This window comes from Neofelis nebulosa, chromosome 11 (genome assembly GCF_028018385.1).
Source record: "Neofelis nebulosa isolate mNeoNeb1 chromosome 11, mNeoNeb1.pri, whole genome shotgun sequence".
In the NCBI taxonomy this organism is placed as follows: Eukaryota; Metazoa; Chordata; class Mammalia; order Carnivora; family Felidae; genus Neofelis; species Neofelis nebulosa.
In genome coordinates, this window is record NC_080792.1 from 47,270,064 (window position 1) to 47,296,600 (window position 26,537).

A 26,537-nucleotide genomic window follows, 5' to 3' on the forward strand; every position below is an offset into this window, starting at 1 on the left:
ATATGGATTCTGCACAACCTGAATGGAAAAACAGAGTTTCTATGGAATCTCAGGTTGTTTTTTCATCTATCTACAAAATGAACCACACTCCTGTCTTAATGAAAATGCTACTCAATTACTATGATTTTATTAACAAGACAAGTGTAGCTATTTAGTGTGTAACAATGCAAGAGTTATAATTCCAAGGGGATTGTCAGATGCTAATTCTAAATTCAGAATGCAAGGCAAAAGTTTTATTAGCCTCTTCCCTGCAAAGAATACTTCTACTCTGTGCTGGAAAAATATTTGGATTTGGTGCCTGGGTGATTAGTCTTAAAGGTTGCTGTAGTCATCAGCACAATATTAACCCCTAAAGAAATTATCAATTGAAAATACTGAAAACTAAACCTTAATCTTGGTTTTTGTCCACATGAAGCAAGTAGACCCAAGATCGGTACATTATGTGCCCAAGATGTTCCTCCTTCTCCACTCTGGTTATAGTATATTAAGATGTTAGATGGGACTTCTATTGTCTCAGAATCTGTGCTAAATTCCCAAAGACCCATTGCAGTCCCCCAAACACAGGTTAGGCCTGAGCAAAGGAGAGGGGAGAAGTTTTTAACTAGATGTGAAATTAAAATTTTCAACATAACTGAACTGGACTATTTAATAACTGAAAGGGAATCTTAACTATCCAAATGGGACTTTTCCAAAATATGAAAGTGACTTTGAGGACACAGGATCTCTCAGAGAACCTACAAGAAACAATGAAAGGGATATTTGCCCAAAGAGATCAGGAGGTGAGGGTTGAGAAAAAAAACAAGCTATTTCCTGTGTGTACCGTGTTGAATTTAGTGCATTTAAAGTACAAGTTACAGAAATAAGCCATATCCAATTCAATATTACAGAAATTTCCTGAATAAGAACTAGATATTGAACAGAGTGCTAGGAATACAGAGAGGAAATAAAAGAGAAATCTTATTGCCTCTTGAAAGTTATAAGTAAAAGTGGAAACATTTGGAAATATCTTTAAGTATAAATCATAGACTCTAAATAGAAATCTCAAAGAAGAGGGGCCATCTGCTGTCCATATCCCTCAGGACCTTTGGTCTGCCCCCCTTTACCCCAGGGCCAGCAGGACCTCACTTGTGCTGGTTGCCCATGTAGGGGGCCATGGCAGCCTGAGGGACCCGGACCCTGTCCCTATCCAAAGCTTCCACTGGCTGGAGCCAGAGAGTTGGGGTTTCCAGCTCATGAGTGTGTGGATTAATTTGTAGTCATCTCTTCTCTTCGTTTCAGTTTGTTTGGAATCTAAATGAAACTATTTTATGAGAAGAAAAAAAACCATTTCTTTTGACAAAGTTTTCTTGTATTTCTGGCTGAAAGAGGCAGTCTGAGAAGTATAGATGCTGGAAAACATTGGAATTTTTGTGGGATTCAGTGATTTATAAGACAATACTAAACATCTTAATCTGCCTGGTTCCTGAAAATCTAGGATGAAACACAAGATAGAAAGAAATAACTGTCATAATAAAATGACAAAGTAATATGGGTTCCCAGAAAAGGATCTCAGAAACTTTCAAGGAGGGAGAGGCATTTGATCTTGACCTTGAAGGATTTTAGCAAATACAAAAGAGTCCATAGAACAATGAGAAAACTAAGTTTTAAATGTGCTCATTTGTCTTCATAATGACCCTGTTGAACAAGATCCTTATTGTTCACCAGCAGACAGTCCAAGGGATCTATTGACATGTGAAAATTTAGTAAATCTCTCGAATGCATGGAAAATATCAGTTAAAACCAAAGTTATTGCTGGTATGTTTGATTCAGTTTCCCCATTAGACGTTCCCTGTGTCTGGGAATTCAGCTTGTTTGCTCCCTGTCACAGAATATTCTGGAATAGCTATAGCCAAGGATCAGAGGACCTGGATGTAGGCTCTTCATAGATCTTGGAAAAATTGGTTTCACATCCTATTTCAAGCCACCACTGAGTCACGTTGCAGTCACTTCTCTATTCTCTACTCTAATCCCCTACTTAAATTCTCGTCATTCTTTCCTGAATTCTGCTGTCTTTTTTGGACACCTTTCTTCTGAAATCTGTGAAACTTATCTGTGCTTGTGATGGGTGCCACGAAGGATTTGACTGAGAAATCTAATAAGATTGTAAACTCCTGGAGACAGAGGCCTTTCCTATTTAACTCCAATGCAGAGTTCCTAGTGCGTTGCTGGAACATGTGTTTAACAAAGGTTTTCAAATTAATTAAGATTAAACTCCACTGCTGAATGGAAATGATTAATCGTGGTAACTAATAAGAGACCATACAGGATGTATTTCGGCAAAAGAGCTTTGTGCATGCCGAATAATTGTTAGAATGATAGTAAGTCAGTAAAGAATGTTTTAGGGTCTGCAAAGTTGTTTTGGCTATCCCACAAGGTCAGAGCACCTCATAAAAATGATTGATGCTTTCTGCCTTCCGCTAAGCTGACAGCCCTCATCTCACACTGCAGTTTATGGTTCCTGACCCCGCATTCCACAGCCGACCTGGAAGGGTCCCGTTTCTGCTAGCCAGCTCCGATAAGCCACCTGAAATCTTCCCTTGGAGGCAGCAGGCAGCAGGCAGAAGGGGTCCACTTGAGCCAGCTGGCCCTCCCCCGCGCCTTCCCCAAACTTCCCCAGATTCGATCATGATGTGTGTGACGGACAACAGTGCTAATCTCTTCAGGAACACCCCAGAACACAGAGCTCATCTGTGCTTCTAGGCTGGATTTTGCAGAAAATGGGAGATGGCACCCAACCCCCTCTGGCGTGCCAAGAGTGTGGCTGGTCTATGTGATACCCAGGCAGCTGGCACACACTGCACCCTCTGGGGCCACCGCAGAAGCTGTGAATCGTGCTGTGTCTCCCCCCAGAGTATCTGGAGGAGTGGAATCTGCATTACAATGTGTGCTCTGATGCTGTGGGGAAGGATGTTACACTTTGTACAGGATGCCACCAGGCACGGAAGCCAGCATCTCTAAGATTTGTGGTTCAACATCCACCCCTCGGTCGACAGTCCAGAAACCTGCCTCTAGTGAGGAGTACCAACCGCCGGACAGTATGTGAGAGCTGTGAGGTGGTCAGACTTTTCCCTGACGCCACAGAAGACCCCAAATGTGCCCAAGGAGTCGCATACCCCGTTTGTAAAATGGAAGACACCTTGCTAATTGACAGGCCTGTGATGGTGTGGCACTTTAAATTACCTTGGCATTAATTGCCTGGACAGGTTGTTCACTCAAATTGCCCTGGCTCGCTAATAACCTGAGCGGGCTGGTGTTTTAAATGACCATGGCACTAATGGCCCAGGCTGGCTGCTATTTCACATCGTCCTGGCACTAATGGCCTGGAAAGGGGGCTTGCTTTGCAGATTAACGAGTGTCCTCCAAATGGGAAAGGATTATGGATAAAGAAAGAAAAACAAGCATTTGCAAGGGAAATAAGAAAGAAGTTTTCACTTCTCTTTTTAAGCATTTAGGCACTCTGTGAACGGGTCCGGGGTGCGATGCCTCCTCTGAACAAGTATTACATGCCGCCTCCCATTTTACTTGCCATGCCAACCACACACCACCGTTACTTTTAAATTTGAAAATTAAATTTAGGGCCGCCTGCGCGGCTCAGTCGGTTGAGTGTCTGACTCTTGATTTCGGCTCACATCACGATCTCACAGTTCATGAGTTCAAGCCCCACGTCAGGCTCTGCACTGAGCATGGAGCCTCCTTAAGATTCTCTCTCTGTCTCTCTCTGTCTCTCTGTCTCTTTCTATCCTTCTCCCCAACTCATGCTCACTCTCTTTCTCTCTAAAACAAAATAGAATAAATTTAAATTAAATTTTAGAAATTTATCTACAGCTCACCAAAGAAGAAATAGCACCTTCTCTGCCCTAGCCAGTTTTTCCACTTCAATTTCTGTTCATTCCTAATCCTCCCTCCCACTCATTCCCAAATCATTTATTCACCAATTATTGATGGATTAACTGATCAGCTTCCATGTGCAAGGCCCCTTTTGAGTCCTTGGGGATAGAGGTATGGAGCATAGACTCCACTTCTAGGACCTCCCATTTAAGTCAAGAAAACAGAAGGCCATTTACAAATCATTGCATCGCAATGTGATTAACACTGCAACAGTGGCGGCTTGGGGTGCTAAGGGAGCATGGAGACTCCAAGAGTCTGCAGCTGAGATGAGCTGGAGAAGCTTCACACACAGGTGAGTCTGAAGAAGACAATAGGAGGTGCTCCTCAAGACAAGAAGTGGGGGAAGGGATGGCATTGAGAGAGAGGCTACGCACAGAGGCAGAATTCATGAAAAAGCACAGCTGCAAGCCCATAGGTCAAGGGCAAGGTGGTGGCAGGCAAGGCTGGAAAGGTAGGCTGGAGCTAGACTGTAGAAGCCTTGGAAAGAAGGAAGGGATTTGAGAAATATTCCCAAGATGGAGTCTCCTGGATCTGAGGAGTGGCTACATGTGGGCTTTGAGGAGGAGGGGTGGAAGAGGGCTTCTGGCTTCTGGTACAGATCACTGGGCACATGATGCTGCCCTTCACAGAGATGGGTTTGTGGGAAGGAACCAGGCTGGGGTGCAGGAGGAGGGATATTAGAATGGGTTCTTTCTCAAAGATGCCGGTTCTCTGCTCCACTCTGTCAGTTGCATTTCACCCAATCCACTGCTTAAAGACGTGAGAAGTAGACACAATATTGAAGGTGTTGGGAGAGATGGTCATTTCATGGGGCCTCTCATTGGGTGTCATCTAGAGGACCAGCCTCCCCATGCAGTGTGAGTGGGTCTTAATACAAATCAGTGAGGAAGGTCTGGTACCCACAGTTAACAAGAGTAAGACAGCAAACCTAACAGCAATCCCCTCCCTCCTCCTTTGTGTTTCATTCTAGCTCATTTTCATGGCAATTCGAACTTGCAGTGGCTCTCAGGGGATGGTTTAGTGATAGGATTTTTTTTTTCTTTCTCTTTTCCCTACAATCAGGGGAGTAATAGAAAGAGGAGTGGTTTTAAAAAGGACAGGGTATCTGTACAAGATTAACTGTTATTGAAAGTCTAAATGCTGCCAATGTATTTTGACAAGTGAAACAGAAGTTTAGAAATTCTTTTACACATTTGCAAGATTGACTCAATAAATGGAGAGAGTGATTGGACAAAAACAAATGGCTCTTACAGAGTCGACTGAATTCAATTGAATAAATCTGAACTGAGGACCTACGATTTGCAAAGCCCTATGCTAGGCACTGGGGGTGTCCAAAAATGAACAAAGTGTGGCCTCTGCTGTCAAGGAATTTAATGTCCCAGGCTGGGTTACAAGCACTACACATTGTATTTAAAGCTGCTTCTAACGTGAGAAAGAGCCCTTCACAATGACCAGCCTTTCCAAAGCATGACACAAGACACAAACGTTTCCCTTTGTAGAAAACACGGCTTCTTTTGGAAGAAAAGTTGTTCTTTCATCCAGCCATCAATAGACGTGGCGTTTGCTAAGTACAGGGTGCCTTGCTGGGCTCCAAGGGGGGTTTAAGATGGTCAGCCATGGGTCCTGACCTCCAAGGTTTTACCTGTGAACATCTAAAGCTCCTTAATGTCAGAGGAAAGATACAGCTACTTCAATATTTTTGTTAAAATAAACTCTCCTAGGATGACTTTTAATCCAAATAGTGATTCTTAACAACAACTTATGTAGTTTGGGACCTAGAAGGGAGCCTAGAAGTCTCCCCTAATCTCCCACCCATTTATTAAGAGCATATCGAGAGAGACTAGATGGTCTGCCCAACAACACATAGGTGGTTGGTAGTGGATCCAGAACTGGGACCTCATCTAGTCCTTGTTCTGTGTAGCCTGTCTCTTGTATCAACACATGCAACAAAACAGAAGCAAAATTTAAAGACAGAGAGAGACCCAGAAGCACCCTAAGTAATGAGAAAATCTTGGCATCTCTAGGTAGGCCTTCCTTTAGGAAAAGAGATTTGTAACCCTGTCACAATGGACATGTCTTCACCAAGTTCCTTAATCACATTCATCAATATGTAAAAAGAAAATCTTCCAGCAAGAATAAGAAACATGAGATGCTATAAAGTTGCACTGGTGTCAAAACCAAGGATTAGTTAGGCAAATAATTACAACTGTCAGAGGCAGATTTTCTTTTCCCAGCACAATATGGAGATGTAGAGTGGGGTGTTTTTCTTTATAAAATCTGTAAGGCACCAGCCTGCCTCTGGGTCTTCATTTTACCACTTTTCACTTTCCCAGCCCTGACCGTCTTTCCAGACCATGCTCACTTCCATCTCTTCCAGGAAGCCTTCCCTGACCCATTCTGGACCAAACCAGTGAGTTTAGAAGATGATGAGATTAGATCAAGAAGAAGATTATGGGGGTGCCTGGGTGGCTCAGTCAGTTGGGCATCCAACTTCAGCTCAGGTCATGATCTCACGGTTTGTGAGTTTGAGCCTTGTGTCGGGCTCTGTGCTGACAGCTCAGGACCTGGAGCCTGCTTCAGATTCAGTGTCTCCCTCTCTCTCTGACCCTCCCCCCCCCCACTCATACTCTGTCTCTCTCCCTCTCAAAAATAAATAAACACAAAAAATTTTCTTTAGTAAATAAAAAAGGAGATTATGATAATGGAGCAAGTTTTCTACCTTAAAAAATTCTCTCAGATTTCTTTGAGTCCTTAGAACAGCCCTGAGGTTGTTGGAATGGTTTTTTGTTTTTTTTATCCCATTTTACAGATGAAGACATTAAGACTCAGTGGTAGAGATGGAGTCAGTCTCAAACCCAGGCTTTCTACCTCCAACTCCAGTGTTCTTTCCCTCGTATTGCACTGCCGTCTCCTTCACTGAATTTCTGAGTTTAAGGGTGTGCTCTGCATTTTCTTTTTGTTTTTTTCATTTGTTTTGCATTGTAGTAAAATACATATAACATAAAATTTACCATCTTAACCATTTTTAAGTGTACAGTTTAATGGTATTAAATATAGTCATAATGCTGTGCAACTCTCACCATCATCCATCTCTAGAATTCTTTTCATCTTATAGAACTGAAACTCTGTACCCATCAATGACTTCCATTCTCTCTCCCCCAGCCCCTGGCAACAATCATTCTACTTTCTGTCTCTGTAATTTTGACTACTCTTAAGTACTTCAAAGAAGTGGAATCATAACAGCATTTGTCTTTTGGTGACTGGCCTGTTTCATGTAACACAATGTCCTCGAGGTTCATCCATGTTGTAGCTTATTTAAAATTTCCTTCCTTTTTAAGGCTGAATAATATTCCAATGTTTGTATGTACCACATTTTGTCTCTCCATTCACTCATCAATGGACTTTTGGGTTGCATTCATCTTTTAACTCTTATGACTAATGCTGCTATGAACATGGCTGTACAAATATCTCTTCAAGACCCTGCTTTCAATTCTTTTGAGTATACACCCAGAAATGAAATTGCTGGATTATATGGTAATTCTATTTTTAGTTTTCTGAGGAACCTCCATACTGTTTTCCACAAGGACTACACTTTTGTACATTCCCCAACAACAGCACATGAGGGATCTAATATATCTACATCCTCACTAACATGTGTTATTTTTGTTTTTTTAAGAGTAGCCCTCCAGAAGGATGTGAGGTGTCAGCTCACAGTTTTACTTTGCATTTCCCTAATTATGAGTGATGTTGAGCATCTTTTCACGTGTTTTCATGTTTCACATCTGTTTATTCTTTGTTTTTACCACAAAGAAGTGTTGAATTTTGTCAAATTCTTTTTCTGCATCAGTTGAGATTATCTTTTCCCCCCCTTTGTTCTATTAATGTGGCGTATGATATTGATTGATTTTTGTATGTTAAATCATCCTTATATTCCAGGAATAAATTCCACTTGGTCATAGTTTATAATCTTTTTAATATTCAGCTGAATTCAGTTTGCTAGTATTTTGTTGAGGATTTTTGCATCAATGTTCATAAGGGATACTAGTTGTAATTTCCTTTTCCTGCAGTATCTTTGTCTGGCTTTGGTACTGGGGTAATGCTGGCCTCATAGAATGAGTTAGGAAATGTTCCCATCTCTTCAGTTTTTGGAAAATATTGAGAATGATTGGTATTAGTTTTCCTTTAAATGTTTAGTAGAATTCACCAGTGAAGTCATCAAGTCCAGGGCTTTTATTTGTTCTGAGATTTTTGATTCCTGATTCAATCTTCTTAGTAGTTATAGGTATTCAGATTTTCTATTTCTTCATGATTCTATCTTGGTAGGTTTTTTGTTTCTAGGAATTTGTGCATTTCCTGTAGGTTATCCACTTTGTTAGCATAAGGTTGTTTATAGTACTCTCATGTCTTTTTTATTTCTACAGAATCCATAGAAATACCCCACTTTCATTTCTGATTTCAGTAATTTGTTTCTTCTCTCTCTCTCTTTTTATCTTAGCCCATCTGGCTAAATAGTTGTCAATATTATTGATCTTTTCAAAGAACCAACTTTTGGTTTCATTGATTTTCTCTATTGATTTTTCCATCTTCTATTTAATTTACCTTTTCTCTAATGTTTATCTTTTCCTGTCTTCTGCTAGCTTTGGGTTTAACTTGTTCTCTTTCTAGTTCCTTAAAGTTGTAAAATTAGGTTGTTGATTTGAGATGCTTTTAATGTAAGAACTTATAGCTATAATATAAAAGCACTTATATGTTTTTAATGTAAGCACTTACAGCTATAAATTTCCCTCTTAACACTGCTTTTGTTGCATCTCATAAGTTTGGTATTTTTATTTTCATTTTCATTCTTCTGTAAGTATTGTCGAACTTTACTTGTGTTTTCTTCTTTGATCCATTGGTTTTTTTAAGAGCTCATTGTCTAATTTCTATAATTTCATGAATTTTCCAGTTTAATTCTGTTATTGATTTCTAGATTATCTCATTGTGGTTGGAGAAGCTGCTTTGTATGATATCTGCCTTTTTAAGTCTATTGAGACTTAATTTGTGATCTAACATATGGTCTATTTTGGAAAATGTCCCATGTGCATTTGAGAAAAATGTGTATGCTGTTGTTAGAATGTTCTGTAGATGACTCTTCGCTCTACTTGGCTTATTATAAGCCCCCTATTTCCTTACTTACCATGTATCTGGTTTTTCTACCCTTTATTCAGAGTGGGGTATTGAAGTCTTCAACTATTACTGTAGGACTGCCTGTTTCTCCCTGCAGTACCATCAGTTTTTGCTTCATATATTTTGATGGTCTGTAGTTAGGCATGCAAATATTTATAATTGTTATATCTTCTTGACCTATTGAAATTTTTATTAATATATAATTTCCTTTTTTGTCTCTTGTAACTTTTTTAGTCTGTTTTATTTGAATGCATTTTAATCTGTCTTATCATTATTCTCATGCATCTTCTCTCCAAAATTAAATATAATCCATGAAATACAAATCTTTGTATCACCAACATCTGTTCATTGAATGAATAAGTGAGTGAAATACAAATGCAAATAGCTGTATACTCAGAAGGCAACTATACATGCAAAGAAGGAAAAAGCAATAGTAGCAAAACGTAAGAGTCAGCAAATAGTTCAAAGATCTTGAAATTTAGGACTTGCAATCCTATTTGAATATATCATTATGTCTTTTGTGTAAGCCATTTAACCACATTTTAAAATAATCCGTTCTTCAGGATACACAAAAAGCATACTCAATTGAATTTTCCATATATGAACCTTTGAAACATCTTCCTCTAAGTGGAAAGGAATGCTTTTGAAACAAACTGTTTCAGAAATTACATAGGCCAGATGGAAGCCATTGAGATGTCAGGCCATCCTTGTCTATTGTCTTCCCCCGTTGGTTTCGGTTTATTAGTGAAATAGTTGTATAACTTTAAAATGGAAAAAACAAACAAAACACCTTTATAATACTTCTTAGTAATGGGCTCAGCTAGCCCCGAAGTGACTTCTGGAACATCAAATTAGTTTTTGTGATAAATATTGCCATGAAACCAGTAATTAGTTTCTAATGATCCTGCATTTTTCATCGGCTGTAAAGCCATAAACAGATGAAGATTTTGGCTCCTTGGCAAACTCTTTTTGACACAGATACCTGGGAAAAGGAGAAAAAAAAAAAAGATCTTTTGTGGTGCCCCAGGCCACAGAAATCTGGCAAGGAGCTCATGTGCTTCCCCTCCGGGATGAACAGTAATTTATCCACCAATATTTTTAACTCCCTCCCAAATTGTGACTGTAAGCATTGCAGGTCAAGCTAATGAGTGAGTTTTTTTCTGACTCCGTCCTAAGGAAACAGAAAAAGACTGTCAAGTCTCTAAGATGCTTCCTTGATGTGAAAACAGGAAGAAAGCTAAAGCAGTAAATAGTAAGCCCTATGAAAGCAAGGGAAGCAAGTCCTATTCCTTGCTTGGATTTTATTTGATAAATTGTGCTGCAAAATATCTCATAAGGATTTATTTTTTATCTCATTCAGCAGATTTTTGGAGGACATTCTATATGCTAAACACTGGCCCCATCACTAGTATGCAAACCTGAGTTACATACTGTCCTGCCCCTTGCAAAGCTTAAATTCAGTTGTTGGGTTATGAGGTAGGAGAGAGGGGTAAATAAAGCATCCATTACAATATGTCCTGTGTCACCATAGAAATTTCTTCAAGTACGGAAGTAGAAGGAGAGCTACAATCTCTGCTTTGGATGTTAGGGAGACTATAAAGAGAAAGTAGATTTACCACTGAAAACATCTTAATAGATGAGTAGGAATATTTAGGCAAAGGAAATTAAGTTGAGCAAAAGTAAGACTGAAGGACACATTGCTAAGGGAATAAGAATTCTGGTGGCCAGAGCAGGGGATGTCCATAAAAGTGGCAGCAAGTAAGTTGTGAAATGAGATTCTGTAGTGTCCATTCAGCAAAAAGGCTGGCCAGTAGGTATTGCCGCATAAATATTAATGGGAACTCCATAAACAATCTGATAAATAGTCATTGAGGACAGAGCCAACACTTACTTTGCTTTTATAAAGTAGAATATTCCAAATTCTTACTAAGAAATCTCTTTTTAGCTTTATGTCCTTACTAGCATAAGACTTGGCAATGAAGGGGAAACTGGGGGAAAAGCACTAAATACAAATCAAGGGATTCTAAATATATTTTTTCCTTGTAACCCATTCTGGTTTTGTTTAAAGATTTTTTAATGTTTATTTTTTTTATTATTTTTGAGAGAGAGAGAGAGTGAGCATACACTTATGCACATGTGCGCAAGTAGAAGGAATGGCCAGAAAGAGAGGGAGAGAGAGAATCCAGAGCAGGCTCCCTGCTATCAGCACAGATCAGCATGCAGTGAAATCATGAACTGAGCCAAAATGAAGTTGGGGGCTCAACTGACCGAGCCACCCAGGCAGCCCCCATTCTACTTTTTGACATGTCATTTAACCTCTCTGAATTTCAATTTCTTCACCTGTAATATGAATTAAAACAAGAGTTCTTATTCTAGGTCCCCTGATGAACTTCAGAAGGCTTGTGGATACTCCGAAATGGTGTACAAAATCTTGGCTATACATACACAATAGGTGCACATCTTCCTGGGGAAAAGCATGCAGTTTGTATCAGTTTTTCAAAGTCTCAATGGCTAGAACAAAGCAAAGCAAACAAAAAGCACTAAATTATTTTTAATGTCAGTTCAAAAATTCTCTCATTCTCTGAACCAATGGTCCGTATGAACTTAGTCGTAGGCAGCCATATCATCAACTTTTATAAAACTAGTAGACTGTCATTTTTAAAAATACTGCCACAGCATATGAGTGTCTATCAATCACTTGTGAGGTAATGGGTTCCTCAACCAAATAACTTGCTGAAGACCACACAAAGATAGGATGATCTTGTAATCTATCATTGATACCAGGATACTTTTGAGAGGGGAAGGAGACACTATCTGATGGGATTCCAGAGCAGTATGCTTCAATGAAAGATGTTCTAGGCAAACCCAACTGTGTGGTCTTCCTCTGCAAGGAGCACACATAGGCAACCAACTAAATATGAATTCAACTCAAAATCTGAGTTAGTTCTAGGGCTTCAGATGACTTCCTTCATATTGATGAGGTTTACATTGGCTGTAGTGCTCCCTGATATTGATAGGTTGTGAGAACTTATTCTATTTTTGGAGCAACCAAAAATTGAGGGCTTTCAACAGAAGGACATGAAGGTGGCAGAGAAGAGCTGGAGGGACATCCTGTGGAGAATGTGAGTGGGCCTCCAGGTTCCATCCCACGGGTGACAGCACTTTCCCCTGATCACCTCCAGGGTTCAGTATTTATCTGCAACTTCTATGAATCAGATTTGCTAGTGGATCCAGAATTGATCGGCCTCAAGTGCAAAAATACAAAGTTATGATTCAGAGAAGAAACTCAAAGGGACAAAAGATAATATAAGAAAAATTACCCTCACTTGTAATCAGGAAAATGCACATTAAAGCAATGAGGTGGGGGGCACCTGGGTGGCTCAGTCAGTTGAGTGTAGACTACATTTCTGCTCTAGTCATGATCTCAGGGTCGTGGGATCGAGACCCGTGTCAGGCTCTGCACTAAATGTGGAACCTGCTTGAGATTCTCTCTCCATCCTTCTGCCTCTCTCCTCCTCTCTCTCTCAAAAATTTTTTAAAAAAACACATTTTTTTAAAAAAGGCAATGAGGTGATACAACTTTTTGCTAATAAATAAACAAAAAATAATATTAGTAATAGCCAACACTGGAAAGAGGAGTGTAATGTCTTAAATCTATATGCCTCTATATTTTTTAACTGATTGTATTCCTGTATTTTATGAATTTAAAGAAACTAAGTTAAGAAATAAATACAACAAAACAAAAATTAAGAATAGAGGAAAGCAAAAAAGAAAATAAAGGAAGTGATAGAGAGAACAGAGAGAAGGGGGCCACAGCAGTGGGGTAGTCTTTGGCAAATGTGAGCAGAGAGAAATTGCCAGTGACGCAGTAGCCATAGAATCTTTATGAACATGAACATACACAATCCAATTCTAAATGTTTTCATGTCTCTGATACAAAACCTCTCCTTTGGTAGGAGACTCACAAAGGTTTTGTGCAGTTGTTCTTAGAGCAGTGGGAACAGAGGAAAGGAGAAACCCTAGATTGGAGATGCCAGCAGGTGGGAGTCAAGGAAGGGCAAAAGCTCAGAACCAGACTGACCATGAGAACCCCAGGCTCCTAGGGATTTACAGGCATCTTGAGGAATGCTCTGCAATGGCCACAGAACACAGGAGAGGAATTTGTGGCAATTTTAGCTAAATCTCAAAAACCCAAATGAACTCAACTAGTATCTTAGTGACAAGTAGTTATATTAGAACTTCAGGATGCCCCGTTCCACACTGTATCTTTCAGATGATTTTGTTCATTTCTGCTTTAATCTACTATGTATTGAAGTTCTGTTTTAATTCTCAGTGGGTGATCTTCTTTCCAAGTCCTTGGGCTATACCTTCCAATTGTCCTTATGTACCAATCATAGGCAGGGAGTGCAAACATTTGCCATAACTAATAGCTCTTATATCGGCTTCCTGTAAGGCCAAAATCTTTGGCAAATTAATAAGGTCACTTAAGGTACATATCTCACTGGTACCTTCAGTTATTATTTGGATCTTTAAATTCTGCAAATGGAAACAATACCTGGTGTTAATATAGCATCTCATAGAAAAGAGTTTGCCGTGCACTACAACATAGTAGTTTGGTGCCTTTCTAGGTTGATATGTGACAAGATTATATTGCAAGTGCAATACAGGGTACTAGAAGTATAAAGAGAACACACAACTGTGCCCCTGCCTGAAAACTGGCAACGATCCATAGTTCGAGAGATAACATCCAACTCAATCAGGGTGTTACAGCACAGTAGATGCTCCAAGTGCCCAGGAATACAGCCCAGAGGTGGCCAAACTTACGTAGGCTGTGCTGGTTGGTGCTCCTTGTGTTGGATCCTTTCCACTAGCTCCCATTGGCTCCATTCCATTCTCCCCACTTTTCTGTACCCCTATAGGCTGACCCTTAAAAACTGTATCACCTGGGCTCACATAACCTCTGGTTGCTGGTCAGGTTTCTATAGGAGGCACATTCGGGATGTGCCTCCTATAGACAAAGAGAGGGAGGGACAGAGAGGGGTCTGGGCATTTCTTGTCTGTTCCCTCTTTCCTTTGGCAGTACAACCTTGGCTGGGGCTATATCTCTTTTTGCTGTGACTTCTCTCCAGGGCTCACACTCTCCACAGGGTCCCAGTGACACCATATCTCCTCTGGTCTTATCACACCTAGGGGTGGTAAAAGCTTCCAGCCATCTCTAGTCTCTGATGTCTCAACCTCTGGTTGGTTCTCTCTACCTGCTCATATCAGTCAGTGGTGTTCTCATGAAACCTATTCAGTTAACCATCTGAGTAGAAATCCTGACAGACCTTGATTGATCCATAATGAAACAAAGATCTATTTCTCACCTGTGCTTTCTGTCCATCATGGGTTAACAGTCAGCTGTGTTCAGGGTCTAAGGTTGATGGACACTCTGACCCCCATACCCTTTCTTCTCACAGTCTATTGGCCACTAAAAGTCACGTTTCTAGCTCTACCTGATTGCGCGTGGCTGGAAAATGTAGAGGACTACAAGGGTATTTGGTGAACAATAAATGTCCCCCTACCCCAGGGCCAAAACAAGGTGTGGCCATTCTCACTCTGCAGGGGTGGGGTGGGGGGTATGGAGCAGTAGTGATTTAAAGGATCTCTTCAGGGATCTGGAGAAACACGGTTCAGAAATCTGCAATATTCTAACAATGTTCATGAGCACATGTTTCCGTGTGTTATAAGAGATATGAGATAACTCCAGCTGGGATGTGTCAATAACCAGTAATGATAGCTTCTACAAAACCATTTTCCAGACCTGTGGGTTCTGTGGATTTTGAATTTTTGAAGATGATACTAGGAGCTTGCTTAATATTGCTGGGAAGCTTTCCGTCTCAAAAATAAACATCCCTTACTTCATAATTTTGCTTGGGAATAGCCCTGATTATATTCTTCCAGTTATTATTCTCACCAGCCACTACAACTCTTTGGGGGGTGATAATCCTGGGTACAGACAGGTATAGTAGGCCTGAGATGACTTTATGTAATGGAGAAACTATCCCTATAGACTCGTATCATCTCTCTACCCCCAAGGAACCACCTAAAGGAAAAGAATTGAGTTTACTCTGTTTTCCACAAAAAGAGAGATTTTAGTACAGCTTAGCAGTTACAATTATGGAATCTCAAATATTCATGCAGTTATTCAGTAAATATTTATTGAGCTCCTAGTAGATGTCAAATGTCAAGCAAAACTTGAGATATTGAAAATACAGCACCAAACAAGCAGGCATAGTCCTCCCCAACTTGCTTTCCTGGGAAAGACACAGACGTTAAATAATGAATCACACAATAACTTTTTTTGTGCCACAGATGTGACAAAACCTACAAGAAGAATTGTAAAAATGGGATGAGCAAGTTAAGGGGATCTTCCCAAGACCAGGAGTTTAGAAAGAGGTGGTGACTGGGGTGCTTGGTGACTTCTAGCCTGGAATGACCCTGCTGTTCAGACAGTCTAGAAAGGAGAGGAAGAGATAAGAGTTGGAGTGGTCTCATCTCTCCAGAGGAAGGAGAGGGAGGGGATAAAGTGGTCTTATCTCTCCCACAGAGCTAGAGTAGAAAACACACACCTTCTTGGTCTAAAGCCTTAGCCTATAGTTAACTACTAGAGTGTCCCAAACTGGAAAAAAATAATAATAATTCTAGCAATTTCATGGCCAAGGTCTAACCAATGGATCTCCCAACCAGTGTGGGAAGGGGTCCTGCTTGAACTGAGCACTTGGGCAGGCCCAGCATGTCAGACTGGCCAGTAGGGCAGTGCACTGGAAATCGGTTTACCTGAGAGACCAGGTCCCTAGCCTTCTGAAAAGCCCTTAAGGGAAGAGGGGCTCAGACAGGTGAGTTCTTCTCCCCCCTCGTCCCCCCGATAGTAAATCTTTGATTGTTGTAAGAGAGAGGTGAGTACTTAGTGGAAAGAAGAATCAGAAATAAAAAGTGAAGTTTTTATTTTCTACCAAAACCTTTCATCAGGGCCCCTGTAGACCGGAGTATGGCAAAGCAACATAGAAAAAGAGAGAGAGGCAGCATGCCCTTCTAAAGCAGGGAGAGGACACAGCACAGCCGGGGCATTGCGATGGCCTGTGGTGGCCGTGCCCAGCAGCCATGGCAGAGCCCACAGCACCGGGGCCCCGTCAGGGCAACTCACCTGCTGCTCAAGTCATTGACAAGGCAGGTCCACGCGCCTTGGCAGGCAGCAGAAATCTCAGCAGCCGATATCAACGAAGGGGGCCAGAGCAGATGAGAAAAAAAATTGATGGACACCACCTGGTAGCTGACAGTAGTTATTCATGAGCACATGAGCGAAACCCCCTGAGAACTCCCAGGAATAATTTGAAGGGACTTTGTGAGGCACTGGATAACCTGCAATAGTAAGTGAAGTGAATGCCAGCAAAACACAGGTAATTAGTAGAGAAGAAAGCAGATGACAATTTCTTTTGGTAACTTCACAAAGCACCTCTGGGTGAGCATTGTGGAGTGATAGGGTTTCAGCTATCCAGACACCTATTGCAAAGACAAATTGGCAAGCCAAAATTTTCAAATCATTTTTTGGAGAGTGACAGGGGAAATTTTCTCCTGTACAAGGCAGAAAAAGGCCAAATGACAGAAAAACCAGTCAAGAATCTAAAAAGAGGGAGGGAGAGACCATAGAATGAACCATAAAAAAAAAAAGCCAGATGCCAGAATTTAAGGAAAGGAGAAACATCAACAAATAAAGACAATGAACTTTCGGAGACCCATTTTAACCAGCTCTTGGGTTTAGGGGAAGACTGAAAATGGGAAGAAAGGCTGAAAGACAAAGGAATTGGGAGGAGCTGGATGCTCTTCAAGCAGACAGACCTGCAGGCATGGGGACAGGCCAGACCAAGGTGTGAGGGGACCGGAAGACAGCAAGATGCCAAGTTGGCTGAACACAGATCCCTGCAGAGACATCAGAGGCAAATGGGGCCAGATTGCTACAGAGGAGCTTAAAGAAATAGGAGGATTATATGGAGACGAAAGAGAGAGAGAGAGAGAGATTTTAAAGAAAACTTCCCAGAAAAAAGCTTTCCCTGGAAAAGCTCAGTTGAGACCTTTCAAACATGGACTGACCCTGAGGCCACATGAGATGGGGATCCCAGCCCCCTTCCCACCAGTCCCCAGCTCCATGGAGGTGGAGTGAGGCTTGCTGCTCTGGAGACCAGAATCCTGCCCACCCCCGCCCCACCCCCAGTCATGGTCACAGGACAAGCATCAGCTCCCGCCTTGGGCACAAGCTGCTCACTGCCCTTCTGAGGGGAAGAGCTCCTAACTGCAAGCAACAGAAATCCACTGTGGCCCAGTTAAACACAAAGTTACACAGGTCAGTTCACACAAACCCTAAAACACCCGGAGAATCAGATTTGGGGGATGGTGGCCAAAATCCTGCCACAGAACCCTTTCGAGAGGTGCTCTGCTACCGTCACCAGGTCCAGACACTGGGGCCGGTCCCACCAAGACTCCAGGCTGCTGGCCACGAGCACCCTGGGACCAGAGAGAGGGTCTTCAAGTCCCCCTAACTCCAGAGTGGGCGGCATCCATGTCCTAGCCACAGGGGAGCCTGGGCAAGCAAGTGTTTGGCTCTTGCTACTTCAGGGGGCAGCTCTGCCTCCCAGGAAGCTCTGGAAGGGGGTGGCTCTCCAAACAGAGGACGGTCCAGTCCTTCAGACATGGAGGGGCTGAGTGAGGAGGGCTCTAAGGCTGGGCCTGCTGATGAGCAGCCTCACTGTGATGGCAAAGATCGTGCCCATCTTGTCCTTTACCATGCCCCGGCTCTGCACACCTAGTCCCCACCCCTCCACCCCTGGTAATCAGCACTTGTGCCTCCCTTCACTGCTCGGTTTAGAGGGAGGCCTTACTAGCAGCTGAGCAGTGCTGCCCACAGTCGCCTGGAGGATGCAGGAGAGGGTGAGGGAGGGCGAGGGAGGGCGGGGGGGTGGGGAAAGAAGCTGTCTCTCCTCTGTGCCCAGGAGGGCCTGTGGCTTCTGCCCTCCCTAGCTTGAAGGGGAGGAAACAGGCTCTGCGAACGTTCCCCAAAGTACAACTGTCCATCTGTTACACTTGGATGTAATGGGGGTGTTCTCTTTTTTTTTTTTTCTTTAATCATTTTGCTACATTTTAGTGGTAGCTTCCATGCTGTTTAAGCAGGTAATCATCTATTCCTTAAAAACCCTGGCACGATTTATCAGAGAGGCTGCTTGGCTTTCTAATGAGTGATCATAATAGCTGTGCTTGCTGATGGCTCCTTTTTCGTTTTCAGATTTATCAAGGTCTGATTTAATTGCCGTAAACAAGGAAAAACAAGATCAAATTAACAGATGAAATCATAGGGTTTGGAGCTGATACATATTAATGAGCTCTTACTTTTGTGATCTGGCTAATAATGACCCCACACCTTGATAAAATTAGCCAAAAGGAAAACAAACATATCAGGGCACTGCAGTGCTTGGATGCTTGTAGGCTGGGAAGCCACCAGATACAGAGAGAAGCTTCCTTGGTGAGCCAGAGGGGGTGGGGGAGCAGGGTCTACGGGACAAAGGGCCTCCTCTGCCCCATGCCTGAGCCCATATCCTGTTTCATCTGGATGGTGCCCACCCTTCCTGTGAGCAGCCCAGCACTGCCCACTCCCCGGGCCGCTCAAACACCCAAGCAAGCCCCCTTGGGAGTGCCCCAATCTGAGAAATCAGACACAATATAAGCCACTCCTCGGTGGAATTCTCTTCAGTCCTTTTAACAGGCTTGAAGTATTTTACATCCATAGGAAAACCACCTTTGAATTAGTGGTTTTGTTCTCTGAATTGTGCTTTGTATTTGCTCTAATCAAATTCCCTCTCACCCAGATAAGCACTAAATGTGGATCACATCAGAGGCAAACACTTGCAACTCCCTGCCTGCTCCTCTCGGAGAGGAGAACTTGCCTTTGTTATGGAAATGTTTCTCCAGAGTGAGCCGAGTCTGGGAAGCAGGCACCAGCCAAACACACCCTTTCCGCCTCTGTTTTTCAGCACCTTCCAGCCCAAGACTTTAGCCTGGAGTCCTATTTGGGACCAGAGTTCTATTTCTACAGAAACACACACAGTCAGATGTTTTGACAAGCACCTGGGTGGTAGAATTGTGAAGTGGTTAAGGTTGCCAGTTTGGAATCTGAGAATTAGGGCCCACCTCCCTGTCCCACCCCTCCAGCTGGTGATTTCAGACAAGTCAGTTAACCTCACTAAGCCTCGCTTTCCGCATCTGTACAATGGAGGTAACAAATATATTTACCTTCAAGAGTTGTTGAGAATGGAAGGAGGTAACATCGATAAAGCACACAGTACAGTTCTTAACACATAATACACACTTAAAAGTTATTTCACTGCATGTGTTTTTCCCCCATTTTATCATTAAATCTCTAAATAAGCATTCTTGACATAGATTTCCATGTTCCTGGTGATGATGTAGAACAGTGGTTGGCAAGGGTGGGGGGGGTGGTGGGAATCCTCAGACTAGTCGCATTAGCATCTTAGTTAGAGAACGTGCTAGGAAAACAAATTCTCAAGTCCTACTCTAGGGGTTGGGCTCAGAAACATGCATTTCCATAACCCTGTGGGTCATTTGGGCACATACATACTCCAGTTTGAGAGCCATCGGTATGAGGAGAGTATGGTATAGGGAACTTCTCTTAGAGTAAATGTTACCCTATGAAGTTCACCTACCCAAAGCTCTCCTTTTTAATTTGTTGGCTGTTGCTATTTTTATTTATTGGGTTGGCATTTACAAAAGTGACTTCAGCTGGCTTATGGTGAAAGTGATAGCAAGCATGAAAATGAAATGAGCCATATTCAGCGTCCCTTCTCCAAGCTTTTCCAAAATCAAGTTTCAGAGACAAGTTTTAAAACTGTGTGTTCCATTTTGGTACCAACGAAAAGAATCACTCAATCACAGCTTCAACAGAAGAGGCTAAGTCTCCGGATAAATCAAAAAGACAGGAAGCTATCTTCTCTTGACTATGTTGGGGTTTAAGAGAAAAAGCCATGGAAAATTTAAAACTTTATTCCAATGTTCCACAACACTAAAGATAAACAATGGGGGCAAGTGCAATTTTTTTTAATGATAAAACTACATTCTAAGGTTATAGACCTTTTGTGGGGTTTATGTGCACAAAAGATAGGTATTTATAAATTTTTTTTAACATTTATTTATTTTTGAGAGAGAGAGAGAGACAGAGCATGAGCAGGGGAGGGGCAGAGAGAGAGGGAAACACAGAATCCGAGGCAGGCTCCAGGCTCCGAGCGGTGAGCACAGAGCCGGACATGGGGCTCAAACTCACAAACCGCAAGATCATGCCCCTAGCCGAGTCGGACGCTCAACCGACTGAGCCGCCCAGGCGCCCCAAGATCGGCATTTATAAATGGATCACATTTACCAATAAGGTTCAAAATACAAAAGTTCATGCTTTATATACATAACTGTACTATTTTAGGTGCAAGAAGATTTATAAGCTACAATCTTGAGAACTAACATTTTGCCTTAAGCCGTGATTTTGATCTCAATATGCTCTAATTTTAAGTCTTTTGCTTTAGATATTATGTTATTATTACTGTTAAGATAATACGTGAATCTTTATCTTAATAATTAGGCAAAATTAACGCTTTCTTTTCTTCTCAGAAAGTCCTGTGGAGCCCGAGGCAGCCAATGCCACTCTGGAGCTATCTGCAGATTTTACATCTTGAATTACTTGTACCCAACACTTGTAGCAAAAGCTCCTTTCAGGGAAGTTTGGCAACAATTACATTCCCTCACCAGGGTCTGACATCTGTCAATTCTATTACACTGTATGAGCTGTGACTGCTTTATGCAGGCAAATTGTGGCTAGCAGAGTAGGCCGCATTACTGCATAGTCCCATCTCTTGGATTTAGAATCCTTTAAAGATTAGAATTTCTCTGGCTTGCAGAACAATGTGCATAAAAACTAGGTAATAATTCCATAAAAGGCATTCTTCCTTCCATCTATATATTCATTGAAAGCATTTCTTTTTCCTGATGGCTTCAGTCTGTAGCAGGATTATTATTTTAACTTAATTTCTCTCTACATATTTTGGAATTTCTTTTAATTGCAATTTTTAATGTTATAACTATATGCCAATACAATACAACTATGTACCCAACAGCAATATCCTGAATACATAAATTAGTTCATGGCTAGGCTTTTATTAACTGGGAAATCCTGTTGGTTTGGCTTCAGAGTTATTAAAATAACGACAACAACATCAACAAGAGTCAGTGATGGCATAGCCATGGTTCGCTCCTGTCCCTAGGACACAGGGAAATAAGAATTAAGCTGAAGAAGACCCATAGATAGGTATTTAGGCCCATGTAGTCCTCAACTAGGGACTCGGTTAGTGAGGAGCAGTAGAAAGAAAGAAAAGGTGAACAGTGATGAGTCATTAATGATAAACACAAGAATACCAGGCAAGGCTACAGACTGTGTCCTTCTACAAGGCTGATTTAAGAGGTGGGAAAACAGGTCAATTATCTCACAACCTTCTACCCCGAGTTAGCTTTTTTCTTCCCTTTGTTAGACATAAGAGGCAGAAAATGCTTCAGTTAAGTACGGGGATGGCAGAATCAGGGAGACACAGATCCAAATCTTGGTTTGTTCTGTCAGTTATTGGCTGTGCCCTGTTGGGCAAGTGATTCGACTTCTCCAGGCTTCCCATTTGCCATCAGTCCAGGTGAGATAGCAATAACAGGTGAGTATTTAGTAAGTGTCACCTTGACATAGAGTAGGTGCTCAATTAATACCATGTTTCTTCCGTGGGCCCTACTCTCAGTTATGAATGAAGTCGGCAGTGCTAGAAGAAATGCAAAGAAGAGATTTGCTGATTGTTTCTTTATTTTTCTCCATAACCTTGTTATGTGCTTTCCTGGTTATTTTCTCTCTTCTTTTCTTTACTGCATCATGTTGGCTGTGGTAGGCAGCATAATGGCCCTCCAAAGATTTCCATGTCCTTATCCTGAGAAGCTGTGAATATGTTACCTTATATGGTGAAAAACCTTTGCAGATATGATTAAGGTGAAGATTTGGAGATGGAGAAATTATCCTGGATTATCTGGGCAGGCCCCATGAAATCACAAGCATCCTTATAAGAGGGGCACAGGAGGGTCAGTCAGGAGAGATGTGACAGCAGAAGCAGAGAGATTTGGAGATGCTATGCAACCAGCTTTAAAAATAGAGGAAGAGGGGCACCTGGATGGCTCAGTCAGTTGAGTGTCTGACTTCAGCTCAGGTCATGATCTCGTGGTCAGTGAGTTCGAGCCCCACATGAGGTTAAATGAGAGAGGCTTTGGATTCTATCTCCTTTGGATTCTTTGGACTTGGATTCTGTCTCCTTTGGATTCTGTCTCCTTCTCTCTCTCTCTGCCCCTCCCCTGCTCATACTCTGTTCTCCCTGTCTCTCAAAAATAAATAAACGCTAAAAAAAAAAAAAAAAAAAAAATTAAATGGAGGAAGAGACCACCACCAACCAAAGATGTGGGCAGCCTCTGGAAACAAGAAGAGCCAAGGAATGGATTCTCCCCTAGAGTCTCCAACGGGAAGGCAGCCTTGTCAACACCTCAGTCAAATGAAACCCATATTGGACTTTTGGCCTCAAGAACTGTAAGGTAATAGACTTGTATTGTTTTGAGCCACCAAGTCTGTGGTAACTTGTTATAGCAGCAATAGGAAACTAATACAATGCATACAGTTGTCTAATTCTACACTGCAGTAAAGAACTACAAAGAAAAACAACCCACTTCCCAGCATAACTGACAGACTGATTTGTTAATTCTAGCAAATCAGCAGAATCAGTAGACTGTTCCATTTTGGCCTTCAAAGAAGATGTAGCAAAAGTAAATTTTTATTTAAAAGTGAGCATAATTCACTTGGGAGAGTAATCATGTATCAGAGGGGAGAATTAATTGCCTGGGATTCATTTTAAATATGGGGGTGGAGGGTTCAGTTGATCTTAGATCTTGGTTTTTATATCATTTTCAATGAATAGACAGTGGTGTACATGGAGAAATTTACTAGAACATGGTCAACCCCTCTCTGTCATTCAGCCCCCACACAGTATGCTGGAACAGGCTGAAAAACTTCAAGAGAGCAAGCAAGCTGAGGAAAATCATCTGGATTTCAGGCTACAAATCCATCCCCAAGAGTGGCATCACAACGCAACTGCCTCGTTGCCCTATGTTGTGGCTCATTCTTGCTCTCAAGACCTTTTTGCCTCATTTTGAACCCATCTTTACTCTTCTGCCTGGCTCAGAGTCACCTGACCTCCATATGTTTTCATTATTTACTCACACTTTTCATTTTCAGTTTTGTTTTTGCAGGAGGAAACCTTTGTCAGAGACAGAATCTAGGATCCTCCGAGTAGGTCTAAAATACCAAATTGAAAGATTAAAAACTGAGCCCTGAGCAACAGATTTAATCCCTAAAAACCAACCAGATTCAGTTCTCACAAAAGAAGGAAAATATTGACCCATAAACCACAGGGTTAGGGATCAATTTTCTCCATCAGAATCAACCACAAACTACCAATTTGTAGCCCATAAACATAAACTGTATAGATTACAAATGATACCACCAATCAGGGTGCCCAGTGCCTGGTGGGCCCTCAGTCAAAGTGTGTTGGTCTTTTTGTAAAATCCTCTGCAAAGTCAGCCAGTGATTTACAACTGGCACAAAATGGGCTCGTCCACTAGCAAACCTCAAAGAAGGGAGTGATTTTACACTCCTTTTCTTAACAAATGTGTACTAAGTGTCTATTGTGTGTTGTGCAGGAACACTCTGGAGGACAAGTCACATCTGGAGACTCTGCCTCTGGAAAGTCTGGTCCTCTCTTCATCCTCATTCCTCAAATTCCAAGATAAGCAACCTTCCTCAGAGTTCACTCCCTTGGCAAATCTTGTCTTGCATGTGACAGCTCTTCCCAGTCGTTCACAATCATGTTCCAAGTCCTGGGAAACCCTACTTCCTCTCAGAGAAGAGAGAGAAGAAAAGACTCCCAATCACTAAAGGGAGTGAGAGGAGGCTGGGCCTTTTCTCCTGCCCATGGAAGGCCGTCTCCCCCAACACTGCTTCTGCGGGTTTTTGCTGCCTCCCCCACACCCAGCCCGCCACAGGAGTCCAAGGACAGATCCAGTCAGTGGTCTGTGTGGATTCGCCCAGGTCTGGAAGGCGTTCTGGGCACGGGGAAGACAGCCTGGGTTCGGAAATGTCTTGCAGACTAGAGCTATTAGGGCTTTCACATCAAGAATGGAGTGGGGGGAGGGAAATTAAAAAAAAAATAGGTTGGGGTAGGTGGGGCCTGGATGGGATTTGTTCAAGAGCAGCTTTAAAACATTCTGCTTTTTTTGAAACAACTTACTTTGTAATCATTGCCTTGGCGTCTGGCCCTCTCTCATTTAACCTCATCTGCCTGACTTTAAATTCATGGAACAGATTTTCACTGCCTTGGACTCCAAGCAGTTGGCTGGTAGAGTGTTCTTGGATGTTACCAAAAAAAGGCATTTGATACCATTAATCATATTGCCATATGTAATAAATTGGCTGCCTATGGTACATCGCCTAAAATTGTCACATGGTTCCAATCAGAGCTCTGCCAACGGAAAGTGGTTACTGGAAATTCTGACTCTCCCTTTCAAGCACGCCTGCTCCGTGTTCCACAGGCCCCTCCTGCTTGCACCGCACGTTAATGACCTGCTGGCTTCTCGTGTGCACAAAGGCCAGTCCTTAGGAGGACGCACATGTCTAGGGGCGCTGCTCTACGTGGGCAATAACCTGCGTGGTGTCAAAGTCACATCATCACAGTCCATCTTTGACAGCCAAGTGACTCGAAGGTTAATCTGACACATCGCTTAATTTGTGGTTTCGCATCTGCCTCTGCCCTGATTCTTTGTAAACCTTCTTCCCGGGCCCCACCCCGAACTCTATGCATATATTGAATTTCGGGGAGCAGTGTCCCCCAGTGAGAATGCTGCTGTCCTCCTCTTGGCCCACGGGAGGGGTGCCTGCCACACTGCAGTGGGGAGGCTCTAAATCCGATTGCAAACAATTGATTCCAGGATGCGGCAAGAGGAGGTGGACAGAGACCAGAAGTGTTGAAAGTATCCTGCCCTGCAGCCACTGCTCCGGCTTTAATGAGTTACATTTGCGCCTTAGGTTTTTCTTTCTTTGTTTCTGCTTCTCTTTTCTCTCCAGCATGATCAGAAAATAATAAGGAAGTAAACATTCCCCCCCAGATCAGATTGTTGTTCTGTTTGGTTTTGAAACTTTGAAAGGCCGTTATGAAATGTTTTGGAATTCAACCCTTTTTTTTTTTTTTTTTTTTTGGAAATGGAAAACATTGTGTGCGTGTTTTAAATACAATTTTTGTGAGTACGTATGACGCCCCTCTGTAGGTGTTTGCCTGTGTGGAAGCAGATGTGCACACGTGCCCCTTCTCTGTGCACATCTGTATGTGCATATTCCAGCTGGGGCCAGGTACTGAAATCCTGAAATACACTTTTTGTCTCATTTCCAGCAGCTCTAAAACAGGAAGTACAGGAAATCTTAGTCACCACCACCCCCAGCCCCCAACTCCTGAAAAAAAATGTCTGTGCTCATGAAATTTGCAGCCTGATCTTTGCAGACCCCAGAGGCTCAGGCAGTTTGGGTAAGGTTCATATAAACATCCCTGTCACCATCTGAAACCCATAAATAAGGCCATTGCCGGGAGTTGGGGGGTGAACCAAGTTTCCTCCTTTTTTCACACCACATCTACATCTTTTATCTTCAGTAAGACATTGTTCGGCGGAGTAGGAGAGCATCTGGGAGAAGCTGAGCAAAAAGTTAATAGATGGCCTGAAACATAAGAGCTCCAAGTGAAAGACAGAGCCAGTAGTGTGCTCCGATTCACAGAAACTCAACCAACAGTTCCAAAGTCCCTGTGAGAAAGGGAAGGTCTGGCATCCCTGCTGCTTCGACGAAGTGCCAGCAACATCAAGACCAAGGCTCTGTTGATCTTGGTCTTTTCCAGTATTAGGTGGTAGGTGCACATGTAACAAGTCTGACCTTGGCTTCAGAGGAAAACAAACAATAAAAGTGAACTAAATAGCAAGTTCTGAAAAGAGTTAGTGGTTACTTACATAGCCCCTGAATTGGCTATGCTCTGGGGACACATGAAAATGCAGGAATATACCCAACTATGCAAAGGGTCCCTCCCCCCACCCAAAAACTATACTGAAAAGTTCAAGTCTAAATACTCGTCACTTCTATATTCACGGCCTTTGTTACAGAATTCTGGTTTGAGGATGCAAAATGATTGGCTTTCTTTATGAATTGGTTGTGTTTTGGACCGACGAGCCCAGAATTCCTCTTGCCC